Source organism: Pithys albifrons, chromosome 4, assembly GCF_047495875.1.
Source record: "Pithys albifrons albifrons isolate INPA30051 chromosome 4, PitAlb_v1, whole genome shotgun sequence".
In the NCBI taxonomy this organism is placed as follows: Eukaryota; Metazoa; Chordata; class Aves; order Passeriformes; family Thamnophilidae; genus Pithys; species Pithys albifrons.
Genome location: NC_092461.1, coordinates 74,725,483 through 74,748,439, shown reverse-complemented (window position 1 = coordinate 74,748,439; position 22,957 = coordinate 74,725,483). Strand labels below are relative to the sequence as shown.

The 22,957-nt window shown below is 37.9% G+C and overlaps 1 long non-coding RNA gene across 1 annotated transcript; it reads left to right on the top strand.

The window, feature by feature from the left end:
• The first annotated feature begins 316 nt into the window (after positions 1-316).
• LOC139670966 (uncharacterized) lies at positions 317-21,866 on the top strand. The gene is made up of 3 exons (XR_011697617.1): positions 317-470; positions 20,418-20,698; positions 21,278-21,866. It is a non-coding gene; the product is annotated as an uncharacterized lncRNA (long non-coding RNA).
• Positions 21,867-22,957: the final 1,091 nt, after the last annotated feature.

The window sequence follows — 22,957 nt, the reverse complement described above, 5'->3', positions numbered from 1 at the left end:
ACTCTGAGAAAGAATAAGAAGTTCAGATGAATGATTGTTTTCCTAAGCCAGTGTCCTGGCACTAATTTATGTGATTGTTCTCTTCACCTTGTTATCAACTCTTCAAATTTTACTTACCAGGGGATCATTTTGAAAGTTTTCTGTAGACCTCTTGTTTTCTTACAGAACAAACCAGCCATCTGTGAAGCCAATTTTCATAGTTTTGCTGGCTTTAACTGCCCTTTTTTACACTTAGAAAGCTTGGAAATAATTTTAATTGAATCAAAGTCATGAATTATAATGTCTGAGAGACACTACAATGTAATTCTTTCTCTTTGTGATATTTACGTTCTAGCTCAGTCATCCTCTCCAGTACCCTGCTTTGGAACTCCATGTTGACTATGTTATTCATGCTGCAATTGTACACTTCACAGTCAATCAAGGCTCTGCTATACAATGTAATTTTGTTATGTGATATAAATATTGAAGAGGTAAGCTTTAATATCTTTGAATGAAGGCACTATTTATTCTTCCTGTCTTAAGATTCAGTTAATATTAAAAATGAATATGCAACTTCTGAATAGGTTCACAATTGCCCCTTAGCTAATCTTCAACCAGAGAGATTAGGGAAACTCAAGCCTGTTTGACCCTGCAGATCATTTGAATCTACAAGTGATTGCAACACTCTCCAGTTTTTCTTCACAAGAAGCTTGTCATTTATCACTGTCCAAAAGGGGAAGTTCTCTAATTTCTAAATGAGTGAACATACAAGAAAATATGCATAATTTTGTAGCATTTACATACCTTACCAACACAACTCATATAAAACTGCACTGTTTCTGTTCCTAGACTGTGTAGATAATGCTTATATGTCATGGTTACCATTAATTCTTGGTTTGATTTCACTGTTCAAGTACTCTATATTACCTAGACAAAGAATGACTAAGATCCCTAGAGTTTTTTCAAATAGAGTTAATCCTCTACAGACTGGAATGCTACGGAGACAGGATCAATATTGGGTCCTAGACTTTAGTCCAGAAGTAAGACTTACATAAAATCTAGCACATTTCAGAAAAGGAGGTGCTGGCATGCTAAATGTGTTATTGCCAAACAGAATGCTAAAAGAGGGTATAGGGGCTTACATTTTTTGTGTGGTGTGCCTTTAAAACAGACACATGCATTCATTGTTATTTGATTCACCAGTAAGTTAATATAGGAGTGAGATGTAGGCAGGACTGCTGAAAGAGTACAGTGGAGACATGACAGCTGAGGAATAAATGAAACATTTCACTATGTAATTATGTTGTTGAAAATCTCAAAAATTGTTAGCGCATATTATAAAGACCTCTTCCCTAGAGCCAATTAGAATTTATAACCATTGTTTCACTGAAACACTCAGAAATGTAAAGCATGATGTCTCTTTCCAGTTCTGTGATTCATAAACTCTCAAGTTTTAACAGAAGCAGGACATAGGTCTAGGAGAGATCTTGGAGTGATCTAGGAAATAATCTCAATCTTCCTACAAGAGTGTAATTTAGGGTCTTAATATCCTTTTGTGCCCTACCTCATGGATTTTGGTGAGAGAAAAAATAAAAAGTACCCCACTTTCTAGAGCTGTAATAAGTGTAATAATGAAAGTACGTATCTATCGACTTGTCAGTTCATAATATCTCATTTTAGAAACAAACCTGTTATGAAGTATTTGACATTAAATTGAATGTTTGGAATTATTTCATCTTCCCTCTGATGAGTACTTTTTAAATCTCTGCTATTCACTCAAATTGAAGTATGTGACTAAAACTGCATGCCACTGATAGCATTAACATGTAATCAAAGACATTGTCATTGTTGTTAACGTTAAAGTTTGAGGGAGAGTTCTGCAGCTATTATCACTGCACTGCGCAATCTCACTCGTCAAATGGACATTGTTTATATAATTATTAAATATAAATATGAAACTACTACAAAGTTTTCTGAATTTTTACCTTAATTTTTTTAATTCACTCTCTTTTTCTTATATAGCATTCTCTGAGCTGCCTCTGCTGATCTGTGAATATGAAAACAATTCCAGATGCATCAGTAAAATACAGTGAAGATTTACTTTTCAGGGAAACAGAAGGTTTTGGTTTATTGGTTGGGAGACTTTAACTGAAAAACCTAGTCTGTTTTTTTAAAACTCTTTGTTTTTAAACAGTAAATCTCCAGTTAACCTGGTTTCTGAGGCCACTTAACTCACAGCAATTTCATTGAGGGGGGCAGTGCTGTCTCTGGAATAACTATTAAGAGCAGTTGGATTACACTGTTGTTGGATTAAACTGTGGTTGTTTAATTTATGGTAGATAATATAATTCCTCAGTTTACTTCTGAAAAAATGCATATCTCTCAAAATACTGGATTCAGAGGGTCCAGAACAGTAACAGTTTCAAAAATACATTGTGAGACAGGGAAAGAACTCCTGGTTTTCAGCCTCCTACATTCCTACCCTCCCTCTTCTAGTGACTTCTCAGTACCCTCCTTCCTCCTTCTACCCTGATGCTCTCAGCACTGAGAAATAACTGGGTCAAGCGAGTGGGTCACTGACAATGCAGTGTGCACCTCACCATGGGATGACATGAGCCATACAGGATTACATGATTAATTTTCTCAAAGCCTATTTTATAGGCCCTAATAAAAATCTGCTGTTGATGCATTGGAAAGAAGGAGCCAGTAACAATCTGCATATTTCAAAGGTGAAGCTACTTTTCCACTTACTGATGTAAACAAAATATTAGTGATATTTCTAAGGGGAGACTTTATGAAAGGACTTTCAAACAGAGTGTTCCTTTTTTCCTTCTCTTTTAAGAGAAAGAAAAGACCCTGCAAAGTCCAGCCACTTGCAGCTCAGGATACTCATGCTAAAAGGGAAAAAGATCAAATCTTTCATGTGCTATTTGCTATCAGCCACATCATATTATGTAACATAACTGCCTTGTCACAGCATAATGCACTGGGGAGGAATGACAAAAGGCGTTTTTCACAGCTACATTTGAAGAAGCCACAACACTTCAAAGAGGCAACTCAATATATTTCCTTGTTAAAGCACTTGATCTAAGCACAGATTTAAAATGTACTCTTTTCCTAAGTCCGTCTTTGGAAATACATTTTTCAAACATGGCTGCACCGTGTATATGAGCATCATAGTGCATAGTCTCTTTACAAAGGAAAAAATGACTGAATGTAGTTACGTATGTCTTTTAGTTTCCATGGACTAATATAACAAGTGGGATGGTATGTGCAACATATGAGATTGTACATGCTTCATATGTGTAGCTTAACTTTTGGGCTTACTTTGAGTGTGGTGATCCCTAGTGTAACAACTGGTTTAACAGCTTTAACACAAACATTCAATTTTCAGTACATTACTATGTTCAATTATAGTAATAGTGAGAATGCTTCTGCCAGGGGAAATTTTATCTGTCCCACAGTTCTTATAATAAAGGTGAATATTTATTTTTTCCTATCCATCAGAAGCCCCCTTTTGGCTGGTTTATGTCAAGCCATTTTGCCCCCTCTGTTTTGTCACCTGCCTTCTCTACTTATTCTTTGTACTCTTCTGAGGTGTAAATGCATGCCTTTCAGCAGGTTTAAAGGCTTCAGTAATGGCTCTCATGCTAATCCCAGACAGTGCCTATCACAGGAATCAGATGTGAGCATTATTGATATGGGGTGGCTTGAACCTCCATCAGAACTACAACAATTGGTTACATCTAGTGCCTATGCACTGAAGAGCACCTGTTCTTTGGCAACTGCATGGTCTTGTCACCTTTCACTTATCTTCCCAGCAGTGTTGTGTCCTTTACCACGCTGAACTGCCATTTCTGGAAATGTCACCTCCTCAAGCAGAACAATTACGGACATAATGTATTAGTGCCAAAAATGAATGATTCAGAAATTCTCTAGTGCTTGCAAATGTCAGTTCTAGAAATACTCATGCTTTCCTCAAGTTTGATTGTGTCTCAGGCATGTTAGTCCAGAAACAAATGACTGAAAAATTGCAAGAAACTAGAGAAATACAGAAAGTTATCTATCCTTGACTTCAATTGGTATCTTGGCTTTAAAAATACACACAATCTAAGAATACTTGAAGCACAGTTTGTTCTTCTGGGCTTGAAGAATGAAAATGAGCTAACTTTGAATTGTTAGAGTTTTTTCACCACAAAGGTCATTTGATTGCAGGCAGGTTGTTTACGAGACTGAAGCTCATTACTGTTGAAGTAAATTATTCCAATAACGTTAGATAAAGCCTGCTCCTTTATTTCATATTTCAACTAGTTTAAATTCAATGCTGATTTGCTTTCCTTGGAACATATTTGAGATTCTTTTGCATTAAGAAAATTTTAAAGGGAAGATATAGTCAGTGATCCATTTTTTATCTTTCAGTATGACTGGTAGAAATAAAAATGTAGAAATAAAGAATGCCTCCATCTTTTCTCTCCAACTGTGCGGTAGGGAAGGGAAAGAAAGAAAAGTCAATACTTGGCTGGAATCATGAGCAGCTTGTTGGCTAAGTAAATCAGTCAGGAGCCCTGCAGCTGGTCAGCTTCACTTCCCCGATAAATGTCACAACTCAGTGCTGTCAATATGCATTACCAGAAAAGGTTTCTTAGGAACTAGGGGTGAGGGAGCTGTTTTCTTTTGAATTAATTATATGGGCCAAAATAATACTGATACGCCCTTAGAATAGTTTGTTCTGATTGACTAGGCAATTTTTAAATTACCCTGAAAGTAAGACAAACCATGGAAAATATTGCAGGCCAGGCCACAGAATGGAGCAAATTTGTGACTTAACAGAGTTTTAAGAGGTTAGGATGTGCTAAGCTGAAAAATAAGTTTGTTTTAGTTTTCAGTGCTAGGAAAGTTACCTAAGCATGAGCTTTCTATATATAAAATGAAGGCAGAAAGATAGTGTTTAAATTTACTACAGAAAACATTCTTCCCAAATGACTCGTAAGGTTTTTTTTGCAACTCCAGCAGACTTCCTCATGGGAGGGGCCATGGGCAGCACCCCCAGCACAGACTGGCTCCCACCACATGCACTCCAGAGCAGGAGTCACCTACTGAGCACAGGGATTTTGTTGTTTCCCCTCCAGAATGAAAGGAGGACTCTGAAAACAGACAAAGAACCCAAAATAGTTTCAGTCACAGAGAATAAGGAGCACCCACCAACCTCTGAGTTAACCGGGCGGTAAGCATTTCTGACATGTGTTACCAGAAATAACAGTGAGTGGGTAGCTGCCTTAAAACAGAATAACACAGATTTTAATCACTTCTTCTACACCTCGTCCTCATGTGTTGCGTGGTAAACTGCACCTAGTTGTTGCCATTGGACCTGACAGGCTGTTGACATGGCAATATGTAATTTGGGATGAAACGATAAATGGTAACAACTGAAAAATGCTATTTTTATGTACCTGCAAAGCACATGTTCATATTTGTCTTGGTTTGAGGGGAAAAAAAACCAAAATGTTTACCCACAAGTAGGGGAGGGGCCTCCTCCACAATAATCACACCTCTCTTTATCAAATTTAAGAAAAGGAATTTTAATACAAGAAGGATAACTGCTATATATATATATATATACAGACTAGTGCAACCCACTTCCCCAACACCACAAGAGAAAGAAAAAAAAAACAAACCACAACAAAAAACCCAGCAGGTTTTCCTCTGGGAGGGAAAGTTATACTTAAGTGTCAATGTCACAACCCGGCTGGCTGCAGAGTGAGTTTCAGTCCCTTTCCAGCGAGACAGACGAGCAGTGAGCTTTCAGATGGACTCCGTCTCTTCCCCCTGTGTTCCCCGTCCAAGAAGCAGAAAAGTACGAGCAACCAGAAGCAAATCCAAGGCAGGCAGCAGCAGCAACGCGGCCAGAAAAGCAGTCAGGGGTGGGCAGCAGCAGCCGCATGGCCAGAAAGCAGTCCGGGCACAGCGGCAGCGAGACAGCCAGGAAAGCCCCAGCAGTAACCAGCAGGGTAGCTGCCTCCTCGGAGCCCCCACTCCCGCGTTCCGCCGAGCCAAGACTGGAAAGAATATCCAAAAAAACCCCAAAAGAGACAAACCTGCCCCCACCCAAGTGATCAACAGTTAACTACTTCTTTTGTTAACTGCTGGCCTGGGCAGTTAAGTGGCAGGGGAGAGAATTTACATAATAATCCCAAACTACAACAGTATTCTACTGGCAGTTATTACGCTGGTCAGAAAATTTAGTTCCCTTTTCATGGAAAATCTGAACACTGAAACTAAAAAGAGGTTATGATCACAGAAAAAAAATAAACCCACAGAAAACCCAACACAATAACCTTCTTACAAAACGAAAGGGTTTCTGGAAACTGAAATGGGATGTTTATTTTAATTAAAATACCTATTTTAGCAGGGATGAATTATTTTCATTTCAATAATATCAGTTATTTTTATTCAGTGAGACAAAATGGAACAGAAGAGGGTAAAAATATATCAAAATAATATAAATATGAATGATATTTTTATTTTGAGCAGAATCTGAAAAAATGAAACTAAAAAAATATTTACTTACTTTGGCTGTTTTATTTTTACAACAGTTTAAGAAATAGTACTGTATTATTAAGGATACAAAAGTAATAATAATCAGATGCATGATTTCTAAATGAAGAATGTCAAATACTTCAATGCAAAAATGTAAAAGTGAAACATTACAACATTATTACAATTTTTCTGACAAGACTTATTGGTGGCATCAACATGACTTTGTGAAGAGTTTTGATTTTGAATGCCTTAAACAACAGAAAAAGGTCCTGTCAAGTCTTTCAAGGAACTCTCTATTTCCTTATGTAAGAAATGGTAATGAACTTAACATTTAATCTAGCATCCCTACTTAAGCCACACATTTTCCTACAATATTCAAATCAAACCCCAAATCAGAAAGCATATTTCCACTTCATTAAAATAATGACTTTTGACTTTAGTCAAATGAATCACAGAAATAATAAAGTTTTAGTCTTTCTTTCCTATTGCATTAAACACCTAAATGGACAAGTATATTATCTTGATTATAGTAAAATTGCATTTCTCAGTGGAAATATATGTTCCAGCACTGCATGGAAGAACATAACAAAACAAAGGATGCAAAAATAATGTGCAGTAAGGCAATTTGCTTGACAGTAGAGTAGGTTCTGGTACACTTAGACCATCTCCTTAATTATCTATTAAAACTATCTGTATACTACCTTCTTGATTTTGATATCACAGGGAAATGAGCAAGATAAATTATTAACTAGATATGAACATAACTTTTGCATAGTGTCCTGGAGCTTCAGTTTGCCCTCATTACTGATACCACTTCCCTACTTTCATCTGGGAATTTGGCAGTCCAGTCAGAGCCATAGAACCAACTGGTCCAGGCTGGCACTCTGGAGCCCCTGGCATACAGCGTACAAGCATTTTTAGAGACCAACACAGACACTGACATTCCCCAGCGGGTATCAGATTCTCTGTGGTCCTGCAACAGAGAAGACTGGTGCTCTGCCTGTACACCTCACTAGTTCACTACTCAGCTCCTCCTTTTGAAGTGAGATGGCATGTACCATGACCAGATAATTCAAAATATTTATAAAGTCACTTGCAAAACCTCTATGTAGGCAAGTATTGTGCTTCCTTTGTAACCAGAGCATACCTGTTAAGCTTGCTCAGTAACTTGGCATGTGTATAATGTTGCCGTAAAAGTCTGTAAAAAAGACTTCGAGCCAAGTTTTGTAGGAGATAAGATAATGGGCAGGCACTTTAATGAGCAACTCCGCTCATCCAGGAATACATCGACGCGCGTGCACCTGCTAGCTCTAAGTTCTATAGCTTTTATAATATAACCTATCCAATCACTACTGTCCACATGTCCAGTTCCACCTCTGTCCCCTCCCAGTTCCCACCCCTGTTGAATTGGGGCTGGGGTCGTTGGAACCCTCTGTCTTCATCCACCTCCTCTTCTTCAGCACACAAAGGTTCTCTGGACGCTCTCCAGGGCTTCGGGTCACACTGCTCCATGTTTATGTTCTCTCTGATATGCTTTAATCTGGTACCTTGAAAAAGAGACTAAATAGCTGGCAGATCTTAGCTGCCTGTTCTGGAGCAGGGGTAGAGATAGAAGAACTTTATGCTACAAGCTGCTAAATAATAATTCACTAAAATCTACAGCATTACATTTACTGTGTTCCTAAAATCTACAAAATATGAAAATTGAAAAATAAAAAAAAATCCCTTCGGTATCAATAAAAAAACACTGCAGAGCTTTAAGGCAAGATATGCTATATATTGCTGAGTAGGAAAGATCAGAAACCCATTATTGAGGAGGTGCAATTGAAATGCAGTACTGTACTCAGGTTTATTCAGCTTTTTGTGAAAGTATGTCATGCAATCAGGAATATGTAATCTTAGTTGGAAACTGGGACTATATAGCATTTTTGCAGAATTGATTAACAACTGGTGTGATGCTACATCATGAAAAAGTAGGAATGATCAGTAGATCAAATAATTTTTGTTTTGTTTATAATTACATTCTTCAGTTTCCTTTATCTTTATTCTGCTCTTTCTCCAGCAAAATTCTTATTTCTGCATATTCATGGATATAATAACTTGTTAGAAAAATTCTTCTGCCAGTAATTACTTTGTTGGGAAATCTGTGTCTTATGGGAGTTGAGGACACTTCCCAATATTCCAGATGACAAAGTTATCTCTTCTGGACAGATATGACTACGAGGTGCATGTCCTGACATTGTAAACCAGCTGAATAGACACCATACCAGAGATGACCAGTGGGAAAAGTGTTTGTGAACTCAGAACGTACACTGTTGTGGTTTAGTGGTCAGGTGAGGAATTAATTTGTGAGTACAGGAATGAGTGAACTTCAATTTTGTGCTTCTATTTGTTTTAAGTAAGGTACATGCACTTTAATGGAAGTCAGTTCAGGAATCCTTGTCTTGTCTGTGATTTTTTTGTTCCACTCTTGGTAAAGGTATTCTCAAAAAATCTCTTCCTTATAATTCTCTTAAAAGGTCAGAAATGCTTTTAGCTCCTAAAAAACCTTCTCATTACTAAGGAGAAATGCAGTGAAGAAAAGGTTAAACGAATCCACTTCCAAAATATGAACACATGTGAAGATATTTATATTATCATGACTGTTACTAGGACTATACAAGTGATAATAACTTATTTGATGGATCTCATCCATACTTCTATTTGTACATTGCTTGTAGCTAGAAAAATTCCTTAATATGTGTCCTGGTTTCACATGGTAAGGAGCTAATTTTCTTCTTCATAGATATTGCAGTGCTGTGGTTTGTATTTCACATGAGAATAACATTGATAATACACTGATATTTTAGTTGTTGCTAAGCAGTGCTTAACCTAAGTCCAGGACTTCTCAGTTTCCCTTGCTCTGCCAATGAGGCATTGGACAAGAAGCTGAGAGGGAGCACGGCCAAGACAATTGACCTGAACTGGCCACATAGAATGTTGTGTCCAGTATATAAACTGGGGGTGCTTGACTGGGAGCTGCTGATTGCTACTGGGGGCAGGCTGCACATCTATCAGCAAGTGGTGAGCAATTGAATTGCATATCAATTGTTTTTTCTTGGGTTTAATTCCCTCGTCTTGCTCCATTTCATTCCTATTATTACTATTATTATTATTAATAATAATATTAATTTAAGCAGTACTGTTGTTATATTTTACTTTCAGTTATTAAAGTCTTTTTATCTCAGCTCATGGGTTAATTCTACTTCTCACATGGGGATGGTGAGTGAGTGGCTCTACGGTACTTACTTACAACGGCCAGATGGAGTTGAACCACAACAACATACCAATTTTTCAAAATATTATAGATGTCTTCAGGATTTAAGCTAATGTTTTTCAATAAATCAAAGTAAATATCTTGCAAACACTGACCTCAGTTGTGGAAACGCAATTTTGATTGCAAGTAGGACAATTTCAGACACATTTGAAATATGTTTTGGTCATCTTTCATACTTTAAAACTAAACTCCATCTTTTGGGGGAAATATTTGGATTAATTAGATGAGATTGAAATTGCTTACAAACTATCTGTTTTTACTTCTCTTCATGCACCAGTATAGAATAAATAGTAAAGAGACAGAAAAGAGAAAACACTTCAAAAGTTCTTAATGAACTTCATAACCTTGAAGAAATGGGAGAAATATCACTTCTTGGCTCACTGAAAATTCATGCATTCATTCATTCACGGCTAGGCTTCACGAATGAAGATTTGGAAAGGACTCTACACATACTTGCTACAAGTATGCTGGTGGCTAAAAAGGCCACTGGGGGATAGCCAAGTCCAGTTGGAAAAGGCACAGCACAATGTGTCCTTAGGCGATATTGGTGAGGAACGGTTCTTTCTGCATTGTCTTTTCTCCTTGAGACTGACTGTGTGTGTTCTCGAAGGAAGCAGCAGCATCGTGAATGGTGTATCTCCATGAATCCCAACTGGGTGCCAGAGTGGACCATTGATGGCAGTGAATATGGCCAAGGCTGAGATATTGTTTCAGGGAGTTCTTGTATCTCCTCTTCGGGACTCCTCTCTTGCGACAGCTGACGGCAAGTTCACCATAGAGCACAATCTTTGGGAGGTGGTGATCCTCCATCCTGGAGATGTGCCCTGCCCAGCGCAGCTGCGTTCTCATCAGCATGGCCTCGATACTGCTGACCCCTGCCTGTTCAAGAACAGACACATTGGTCACATAATCAGTGCAGTGGATGTTAGGATTGTACAGAGGAAGCACTGATGGAAGCATTCAAGGAGTTGCAGGTGGTGGCGGTAGATGACCCATGATTAAGACCAATATAAAAGAGTAGACAGTACAATGGCTCTGTAGACACTAATCTTTGTACTTTTCTTCAGGTGTTTATTGGACCAGACTCTTTTATGGAGTTTTCCAAAGGCTTTGTATGCCTTTGCTAGTCTGTTGTCTATCTCTTTGTCAATCTTACTATCTGAAGAAATGATACTTCCCAGATAGGTGAACTGCTGGACTGACTTAAGCTCTGAATTGCCTATGGTGATGTGAGGATGATGGAAGACTTCTTGAGGTGCAGGTTAGTACAGAACTGTCTTCTTCAAGCTGATTTCCAGCCCCAAAAGCTCAGCAGCCTCTGCAAAGCAGGACATTAAGCGCTGCAGGAGCTGCTCCTGTGTCAGCAACAAGGGCGGCATTGTCAGCAAAAAGCAGCTCACGGACAAGGTGATTTAGGGTCTTAGTGTGGGCCTTCAGTTGCCTTAGGTTGAATAGGTTTCCATTAGTACAATATCGGATGTGGATGTCATTTTCTTCATCGAGGTCTGCTGTGGCTCTTTGGAGCATCATGCTGAAGAAGATTGTGAAGAGAGTCGGTGCAAGAACGCAACCTTGTTTCACACCATTGGTTATTGGAAAGGGCTCAGAGAGTGCATTGCCATATCTGACTTGTCCACGCTGATCCTCATGTAGCAGGATGATCATTTTTAGGCACTTGGGGGGACATCCTAAATGTTCCAAGATCTGCCACAGGCCTTTTCTGCTCACAGTGTTGAAAGCTTTGCTGAGGTCAATGAAGGTTACATAGAGACCTTTGTTCTGTTCCCTACACTTCTGTTGCAGTTGTCTGAGAACAAATACCATGTCTGTGGTGCTCCTATTGGCTCTGAAACCACACTGGCTTTCAGGCAGAAGTTCTTCTGCAATAGCAGGCACAAATCTGTTCAGAAGTATTCTTGCAAGGATTTTACCAGCAATGGAGAGCAAAGTAATATCTCGGTAATTTGAGCAGTCTGATTTTTCTCCTTTCTTCTTGTACAGGGTGATGGTGACTGTGTCATGGAGATCTGGTGGTAGTTCGCCTTGTTCCCAGCAATGCACAACAAGCTTTTGTGATTTATCATGGAGTGCTTGACCTCCGGAGAAGTCAGTGAAAATAACCCTGTGCTTATTGTGGGATTTTGTCTCACTTTTGATTGGGAGATCATAAAATGGCTACCACCAAGGCAGAATGCAGACTTAATGGTGTATTAGATATGTAAGTTTAGACAAAAAAGAGACTCTTTTCTCTGTCTGAACCTGGTTAGCCTTATTAGGATCTGTGGAGAATGAGAAAACGTAGCAGAGACAGACAGGAGCCAAGCAGTAAATTGACCCACTCATCTCCCTTCTGGAACTCTCCCAAAGAGCTGCTATTTTATGCAATAAGCACCTCCATTGCTCACTTGAAGGTCAAGTGACTGATGATGTCTCACTACTTTCCAGCCTCTCAATACTTGAGAATTTTCAAGTTTTATTATCTGTTCCTTTTCCCTTCATATTATCAGCTTTTCTCTTTTAGTAAAAGTGGCTATCAGGAAACTATGGCTACAAATAACAGCCTATAAAAGTCCATACATATGCCATTTTTACAAATTTCAGTCTAATACTGCAGACAATAAATCAATGATTCACCCTTATATAGAATCATTTGTCAGCAATGTCTAAGTTCCTCAGCAACATAAGCTTCTTCTAAAAAGGAATCTGAAGTCCTAGGGACCCTCCTGGGAGATTGCAAGGACAACAGTCATGAAATTGACTTTACATGAAATAAACGTACATTTTCATCTCCTTTCATTCCTCTTTCAGAGTGACATGCACTACTTGAAGATCAGAAAGAAAACAACCTTCACATATCTTCAGTGAGAAAAATGTTTCCTTATGTATATCTTTATAGATCAGCCAAGTAGCAGGTAGAACAATTAAAGCTTTTGAGAGTTCTTGAGCAGTGGAAATAGACGTAATTAACTTAGCTGGTTAGAGTGTGGTGTTAATAACATTAGGGTTGTGGATTTAATCCCTGTATGGGACATTCACTTAAGAGTTGGACTCAATCCTTGTGCATCTCTTACAACTCAGAATATTCTATGAAATCTGTGATAAAAGGGAAGAATTGCTTTCATTCATCTACTCTAAAGAGAAGAGTAAAGCTGCTGAGGGTATTCTCAGAACAATAAAAAATACAGAGCTAATATCTGGTACCTGTCTTCCAGGGATCTCTGTAAAAGCAGAGACCGGCAACCACAAAGGAAGAAGGATTGGTTTGCTGAAGGCCACACAGGAATAACAGCACTTATTCAAGGATACAACAACAGGACTGCACTGTCTTCCACATTACATTATCACTGGATTCACCAAAACATGCAAAAGTGTTCAAGATACAAATTTATGAGAACTACAACTACATTAACACAGTAGGAGATCCCTAGACTCATAAATACTAAATATCAATCATCGTTGCTTTGCACATGTGCTTAAATAAGTGTCTCCTGTTAGTTATCTCTGAAACTTATAACTTACTAATTTTTGATAGAATATTATCTTGGCACTATGAGAGCGAGGTTGGTTCAAAATATAAGTGAAAATATATACTCCATACAACTATCTGTGATGCTCACAGTAAGCGGTCCATTAACATCAAGCCAAGTTGACAGTGCTTCTGATTTTGCCACATGAAGATAGGGAAGTTGGTGATGAGTCTGAACTAATGCAACAAAAGAAATCAGAGAGGAGAAATACAATGAGCACTTACTTGTATATTTGTCTATGTTTCTTTTCTTCAGCAGCTGTTCCTTCACTAACCATGTGTCCCTTCAAGATGATCTTGAAAAAGGGCACCTCCCTCTACCTTGTAATCTGAAATATTTGTATACCCAGCACAGAACACTGGAAGTATATTTGACTGCTGCAGCACAGCTTCTCCTGCTGTGGTCTGTTAATTTTATTTAGTCTCTCACTTACCTGCTTGCTGTTCTGAGTTACAGTGTTAAACATATGTTTGCTGTATTCAGTTTTAGAAAGCTGGCTTGACTTCCTTGTAATTCTTCCTTCAGCAATACTACCAGTGATAAAAAACACACTTGGGCTTCTAGACAAGTCAGAAGAAATCAGTGAAGGATCAATTTAGGCAAAAGATATTTTGAGTAGCTGCTGATATGAAAAGAACTTACTAGTATTGGAATAATGCTCATATATTGCAGAAAACAGAGCTTGTCTATAGCAGAAAAGAAACACGATTTTTAAAAAATTTTTTTAAGAATATAGTTACAGAATAACCTGTCAGATATGCAAGGAGAGATTTCTGCTAAGGGAAGCATGATTCAAATTCTACAGACTCCAGCTGAGACAGTGTAGCTTCTGCCAATGAATCATAAGGTTCCTGAGCTTAGAAACAATTGCATCAAAAATGCATATATACATACTGTCCAGTGAATGAAGATGGAGGAATCTATACCTGCCCTTGTATCAATCCTGCCTTTGATTGATTTGCATCTCAAAGTTGCCACTTCATGAATTTCAAAATTAAGGATTTGACTTGTTCTTTGACTGTGAAGTTAAGTTTCTTGCTGATGCTGCTGTAGATGTTCCTCTAGTTTCCACTTGTGAACAAAGTCTTTTGCCGTTGATTCAGGTAATGTGTCTTAAGTGTAAGGAAAACTCTTTCAGGGAATAGAAATCAGCCTTATGGAAACTGAAAGTGAACATATTTTCTGGTACCATTGAGTTTGTATTTGTACTATTGAAGCAAGAGTTTTTGTGTTTTTATGGCTTTTCCTCCTTTTTCAAAATTTTGTTTTCCAGAAGACACACCAACATTATTGCTCATAAGTGATCATCACTTCCCTCTTTTGATTGATATTTTCAGGGCAACTTGTGCAAAAGCCTCACTGTGGACTTGTATGAGACTGTAAAATTGTCCCACTGATGCTTTCTTTGTGTTTGTATTCCTGGAAAAATTAGCAGCACTGGGAGAGAGACACACATCCTGAAAATGTTACTTACTGAAATTTTCTAGACATTTACATTAACCAGGTGTAGACCCCGTTCATTTGTCCAGTCTGATAGACTTCCTTTTCTGCTACACTTCCTTTTCTGCTACTTTATTTTTCCAGAAAAAAAAAAGTATAAAATTTCACGTCTGCTTCTCCTCCCATTCATCAGAGTCTCAAATCCTGCCTTGTATACTAACTGCTTGAACCATTCTTCATAAACCCTCCTTACTGAGTATGAATTACTTTTAGGATTATTTTTGTGTTATAAGAGACAGGATTCCTCCTGTCCTGTAGAAACATCAGTCTTCAGAGACTAGAAACTTCCTATTCTATTACGAGAACTAGGAGCTGGAGTTAATTCTTTGAGCTCAAAATAATCCATGTGAAGTTGATTTTTGAAAGTGATGGGGTCATCATACCTTGGATAACATGCTAACAAAGGACAGAGGAAGAAATAACATATTTTTGCTTGTTTAAATATGCATACACACACAGAGAAACCTATCACAGTAACAGAAGAGGAAGAAGGAAAAAAGAGTATTTTGGTGACACTTTGGTTTCCCTTTATAATTGACACAATTTTCAGTATCATATCAATTCTGTGAAATGAAAATAAAATGCATTGCAATCTCTTGGAACAATGAAGACTTAAATCAAATTACAGCCCAAACCAAATGTTTCTTCAACAAATATATGTAATTGTTTTTCAGTCCACTAGCAAATCAAAATATTTTTAATGTTCATAAAGCTGGGAAAACTAACTTGCTTTGAGGCACAGAAAGACTTTATTTTCATTTTGGACAAAATATTTTTATTGGAATGGTTAATAGAAAACAATTTTATAGCTGAAGATTGAGAAACTGTCTTTTTTAAATTAATTGTTTGAATTCTGAGGGATCAAGATTTCAGCAGTTCACTAGATTGAAATTTTCTTTGATATACTTAGTCTGTAGTTTTGCCACTTGTCCTTCTACCAACGAAATCTTGCCAGTGACCCAGGAAATTGAGTTTAATGTTGTTTAGGAAATAAATTTAACAACAACCATAAAATCATTATGGTTTGAAGGAACATCAAAGAGTCAGAGAGTCCAATCTTCTGCTCAAAGCAGGGCCAGCTGTGAGGTCACACCAGATTGCTCAGCATTTTCTCCAGGCCAGTCCTCAAAAACCTCTGAAGGTGGAGATTTCACAGCTTCACTGGACAACCTGTTTTGTTACTCCACTTTATCGATAATTTTCTGATATTCAAACCTGGATACAGTGTTCTGATATGGTCTAATAAGTGTCAGGTAAATAACTGCTATCATTGATACTCTTGTTATCCTCTGATTATCACAGCCCAGGACGCTGAGAGCCCACCTGTCAGAGCACAGTGCTGGCTCCTGCTTACTCCACTGTTCACCAACACCACCAGACACTGTTCATCTGATTCACTCCATATCTGGCCAGTTCCCAGCCCAGGCTGGTGCAGGATGTTTTTCCAATGTGCAGGACCTTGCTTGTATCCTTCATGAGTTCCTTATTAGCCTATTCCTCCAGCCTGTATAGATCCCTCTGAAAGACAATTCTGCCCTTGAGCACGTTGTCTGCATCCCCCAGTTTGATGTCATCTGCAAACTCGGTGAGGGTGCACTCCATCTCCTTCTCCAAGTCATTGATAAAGTTATTGAACAGGAGCAACCCCAGCATAGACCCCTCTGGTACTCCACCTGTAACTACTCTGCAGGTACAGTATCAAACCTAAACTGCTGTCTGCTGAGCCTGACAATCCGGCTGTCTAGTAGTTCACCCATCTAGACCATAATGTCCAGACTTGGATACTATGTCTCATGCTGTGATGCCAAAGGAGTTTTTGTTCTGATTTTCACATTTTGTAGATTTTAGAAACACAGCAGTTGTGGATTTTTAAAAGGTTAATATTTCTAACAGTTTAAGTTTAATGCCGTTCTATCACTACCCCTGTCCCAGAACAGGGAGCTCAAATTCCTTTAGTTAATTAATCTTGTTTAGACTCCTTTCCAAGGTAGAGCTGAAAGATATCAGAAGGCCTACAGAATGAAACATAAACATAGGTCAGAGTGACCCAGAAGTCAAAACTGAATGAACTCCAAGAGACCTTTGTGTGCCCAAGAAAGAAGAGCTGATGAAGACAGAGGGTCTTGACGACCCCAGACCCAATTCCAAGGGGTTGTACCAGGGGTGGGACTGGGGCTGGACTGAGAAATGTGTAAAGCAATGATTGGAGGGATCTTATAAAAGCCATGGAAACAAGAACTGGGACACATGCATGTCATCCTGTATTCCTGTGGGCTGTAGGCCCTGTGTTATTAAAGGACCTTTACTTTTTATCTTATCCTACACTAACGTGCTCAGAGTCCTGTTTTTGCGGGGAAGAGTCACTCATGGCATCACTGTGCTAAAAACAAAGTGGCCAATATCCACTTCTTTACATTAATTCACAGATCTAGTAATTTATTCATAGAAGAGTCATTTGGTTTGTCAGTAATGGTTTATTTGCTTGGGACAAGAGGGCTTGCTAGATTATTTCTCCAGGTCCTGAGGTGAGGTTGACCTGCCAAAATTATCGTTGGTTATATTTTCTCTTTTTATGAATATGGGGAGAACATCTGCCTTTCTTTGGTCATTGGGACATATCCTGATCTGTACAGTAGTTCAAAAATAGTTGAGAGTAGACTCATAATGTCAGTAACCAGACCTCTCAGTGTGTCCCGCAGGGATTAATCAAGTGACACCTGGCTCAATTTTGTTCCAGCGCTGGTGCATAGGCCTGGGAAACTTTGTTAAAAAACCCCAAGACATTGAGTACCTTGGCCTTATCTGTGTCTGCTGGCACTGAAGGAGCCGTCCTGTTTATCAGCATGTCTATGACGAATGAAAGATTTTAACTACCAAGTCCACTTCAGGAAGGAGTATATTACTGTCCAGTGGCAAATAATAAAAAGAAGCAAGAATAACAGCCTCAGGTGTTCCCTCTGCATTTTTTGAAATCATCAGAATGAAAAGTTGAAACATTTCTTTAACTTCGGATGATAGAGCATGTTTTCTCAAATGCTGCTCCCATATATCTCATTCCAGACCTTTAGGGAATCCTTTTACTGGCTAAAAGAGTTGACTCTTTGAGCTTTTAGGTTTTGGATTATCTGGCTGATTATTGCAGCCACAATTTCTGTGATGTCTAGGCTGAATTGAGTTCACTAACTCTTCTTGAATATGCTGATGAAAAAGTGGATAAGAAGAAACTAAAGAGATGGAGAAATGTTCAAAAATTTACCATAATTCCCTCTTTCTACATCAAAACTGAAAAGTGAGTTGTTCTTAATTTGAGTATGACTGCAACATATTATCCCATTCTGACTTCAGAAGGACTTTCTACAGTTCAGATAGTATTCTGACATTGCTTTTCAAATGGGGAAAATGAGTGTTGGTATCTGCCAAAGGGCCTTCATTCACAATACCAAACTGAACACTCACATTTATGAGATTTTCAGTCTCTTCTCACATCAACATTGAAATAGCAACTATTTTGATCACAAAGATTACAGTATGCAGTGTTTTTCTCTGATTCCTGTGCCTGAAGCTTGCTGGGGTGCCAAGAGACTGCCTAGTTTTTATTTAAAGTGCATAACTTTCTGGTCTCGAGAGCTAGCAAATGAGTTCCTGAAAACAAACAAGACAGACAGTTTACCCACCTGGAGTTGGGAAAGAATGGATGAGCCACTCACCCTTATTTAACCTAATGAGTTTTAGGTGAATGATAAAACTTCTTTTGGGCTGGCTCATGAATTTTGAAAACGAAGTTAGCAACACTGACACTGGCATAAGTGGAAATTACTGGCTTTCCTAAGATGAATGGAAATATTTTAAGTCTCCTGCAATTTCCATTAGGCATCCCTGGTAGAGTAATTACTCTAGATTTGTTTTTCTAAACATCTAAACCTTTTTAAAAGTGTATTTTCAACTAATCTAATCATAGAGTTGTTATTTTTACAGAGTATTTTTGAAGTCTTTACATGTAGTTAATAAGGTCTGCTATAAACTCTCTGTTTTTACCCTGATTCCTTTGTGTCAAGTGGTTTTGGAGCTACATGGTTCACGGTGTAACTTATGAGGGTTTTGTAGTTCTGCCCCACTCATGTACATTCTGCACCGTTCACATGTTCTGAGGCAATAATACCAGAAAAGTCCTAAAGACACTGCAGTACATTTCAAACTCAGCACTTGCATTCTGTATTTTAAACCCCTTAGAATCTTTTAAGGTACTATGGAACGTATGCATATATAAGCAAGATATAAAAACTAAACATGATCATATTTATTGTAATAAATGCCTAACCCTTTCCACCATCCAGGAAAACCTGCTGTCATTCCTATGAAATTGTTTCTCTTCCTACTATGAGGAAAAGTGTTCAGTTTTTCTGCTGGAAGTACTATTCCATTTTGGAAATTTACTGGATGTGACATTTAACAAAGGTTTGACTTAAAAAAACATAACAATCATGAGTAAGGTCTATTAATACAGAAAAGTGGAACATAAAAAAGAAGTAATCCCACCTAAAATGCAAGGCCCACTTCATACATTACCCAATTTTTCAGCATAGTCAGTGGCAAATCTTCTATACAGTGATACTAAATATAGAATAAACCTCCTTCTATCATGTCTTACTGGGTTCTAGCATTGAGCAGTTTAAGGAATTTTTAGAATTAAAAAAGCATGAGATCATTCTCCTAAGAAAGCATTCCTTCTTATTCACTATTTCATATTCATTGTGGGCCTTTCTATAAATACAGAAAACACTGAATGATCTCAGCCAACAATCCTACTGACCATCCTAGGTAGGTCTTTACATAACTGGATTCCACTGCCTTTATTTTCTTAATTTACTGGTTATGGAGCTATGGTGCTTATTTTTTAAGGAGTACTTTGGTAATTGCAGTTAAATATATTGCTTTTACAGAGTGTTCCTCATTTTCTTCTTGTTTCTGGTAGTACTTTTGATTTGCGTGATCATGTCTGGAATTTGAAGAGGGTAGACTCTTACTTATGAAAGACAAACACTGTGGTAAATTTGTTGGATGCTATTTGATTTGGAATCTACGGTGTGATGATCCTGTTAAGCACATGGTTAGTTAAAGGCAACACTTTAAATAAGATTATAAGACTAAACTCTTGTTGATGTTGAGAGAGAAATAGAAACAGTACACTTGCTTATTCTTACCGCCTTGGGCTTTCTATTCAATTAATTCCTAACACAAGTAGGGCAAGTTCAGAAGTTTAACTTCGAAGTTAGCTCTTAAATGATATCTGTTGTCTGTAGGTTTTAAAACCTCAGGCTAAGTTGTAATGCTGTCTGTAAAGAGACTAGGGCAACACCCTTTCTCCTAGTTCCTAGGAAATATCTGCATCGATATACACTTACCACAGGGCCAGCTTTTCTAAAGTTTTAGGTCATGAAGATTAAAGGCGCTTTTTTTTTTTCCTTTTTGTATCCATATCTGGTATTCCTCCTTTACTCTGCCAGGCTGGCAAACTGACATCTTACCTTGCTAACTGATAACCCTCTGTCCTCCCACAGGCACACTCTTGTCTCAAGAAGAGAAGAAAAAGAGTCACACGTCACATATCTACAATTCATCATCCACTATAAACTGAATGGCTGACTGAGCAAAGAGGAGACCTGAATTCTCCAAAGAAAACCTGCACAAACCTCTTCTCGCATGCCCTAAGCCACCAGAAGGATACAGACAGGACTCCATTATAGACTTACTACTTTGCTTTCAGCACCTGCTCTGGTGCTGAGCTGGGGGACTGGAACCTGAAGCCAAGGATGAGATATCGCTTTGCCCATTAACTTTGGTAAGTTGTGTTTCTCCTTCACTGCTTCACTAAGAGTGTAGCAATGATGCTCTAAGAAGAAACTGCAGATAAAGCTGCTCTGAGAAACCTTGAGTTGATAGCATGGCTTTACAGGACTGTGGCTCACTTGGAAAGTAGGAATTACAAAGTTTGCTCTTGGTTACATTTGTGCTCCGTTTTCTGTATTGTCCTTGTGCTTAGAAACAACTTTGACTACACGTATAATACTCAAAAGAAATCAGAACTCCAGAATGAATTTGATATTAGTTTTTTATATTTGAAAAAGAAAAAATCACTGTGTAGTGTGCAAAATATTTATTTGTGTGTGTATTTTTTGAACACCAGTAAAACTTAATTTTTAATTTCCTCATTTTTATTGTAATGATGAATTTTATTTTATTAAAAAGCCACAGAGCAAAGCAAAAGCAGAAACTAGATGAAGTCCTGTTATACATGAAGTTTCATCTCTGGCTAGATGAGATTGATGGACCTGCCTGTATCATGTATTACTCTCCTTAGCTAACCAGAAATGAAGAATCATGTGTCTCAACTTATGCTTTATTGGTTTTTATTTTTCAGATATCTTTGGAAAGGACAAAGAATCAATGGCATTCCATCAGACTGCCTTTTATGACTGTGAATCCTGACTAGTCTGATGAAACACTTCATGATAAATAGTCAACAAACAAGAACTTCTGTGTGTAAAGAAAAATGGCATACAGAGAGTAATTAAAGAATATATAGAATCATTACCAAGACAGAAATGCTACTATGCTAGAATTTTGAATAATGAAGAAGTATAAATACTAATAAAATTTTTCTTTCTTGAATAATCCCACAAAAATATTTGGCTGGTGAACTCCAGCAAACTGATGTCCTTAAATCCTGTGTCATTCTGCTGGTTTTTCCTGTAGGTTCACAATAAAGGCTTGAAAATGCACAATCATAGAGAAACACAGATACACAAATTTGAATAGAGCAAACATTTATGCACAATAAAAGTTGCCATCCTTGCAAGCATGCAAATCATAGAATCTTTAGGGTTGGAAAAGATTCAATAGATCTTTCAAGCTGATAAGTCAGCAACTTCCACCAAATCTCGTCTGTGTGACTAGGGCTGAGTGGGAAAAGTGCCTTCTATGAATAAAAAAGGTGAGAACAGTTTAAGAGAAGGACTAGGACAGAAGAAGAATATTAAAAGAACCTTAAAGGAACTTTCAAAAGTGGATATTTTTTTTCCTTCTGAGCAACAGCAATGCCAAAGGGAAGAACAATTAAATGGAGACTGGTGCTGAGTGCCAAAAAAGTAATTTCTAAGGGCTTTTCTTTTTTTCATTGAGCATAAGAGAAAGATTTAAATGATAAAACCCTTGGGCTCATAAGCTTGGCAAACCTTGTTAATTTTTCTGTAAAGAGTCTTGCTTTGCCAAATAGATTTCACCAAGCTTGCACCGCTCTTTCTAAACCAGTCTAGATAAAAAAGAAACCATAAATTAAACCAAAATAATAAAGATATAAATCATAAATTTAACCAAAGCAGGAGTGGTAGGAGACAGAAATAAAACTCAAACTGAAGGCACATTGATGGAAGAATTCTAATGCAAATAAGTAATAGAGTTTCTGTTTTCCTGTTTGCATCATTAATTTGTAATAAAACATGAATTAAGTACAGTTTTCTAAAACTGCCTTCCCCTCTGTTTTGCAATATGAGACTTATTAGGGAATGTAATCTGTCAAATTCTGTCCTTTTAAAGATCTGCTGCTTCTGGCTTGCATTTGAAGTGAGAGTAATTTGTGAAGAACTGCTGTGCAGTCTAGATGCATGCTGTTATTTTCCTGTACGGTGATTTTTTCCCCTCCTGTCCTATCCCATTTAACAAAGCCGTGTATTGTCTTTTAGATTTACAGAATAAAGGTGTGATGAGAATGGACAAGTTGAACATACCAGAAGAATCCACAGGTGAAGGAACTAAGATCAGTAATGCTAGAAATGAGACTTCATTGCTCTGACAACCCAAAGAAAGGCTTTCAGTTGTTTTGCTGTTGATGTGTAGGTAGTAGACCAGAGAAGAAAATTCCATTTGCATTATCAAAAAGAAAGAGACAAACTCCAATGGCTGAGACTTTCTGTCATTGTGCAATGACTGGACTCTTAAACTGGGGAGGTCAGCCCATGCCTCCCAGGCTTTATTTTTTTTCAATTCCCCAGTCAAACCACATCATGAGCCATTCAGTAAAAGTGGCATTCACATTGTTCAA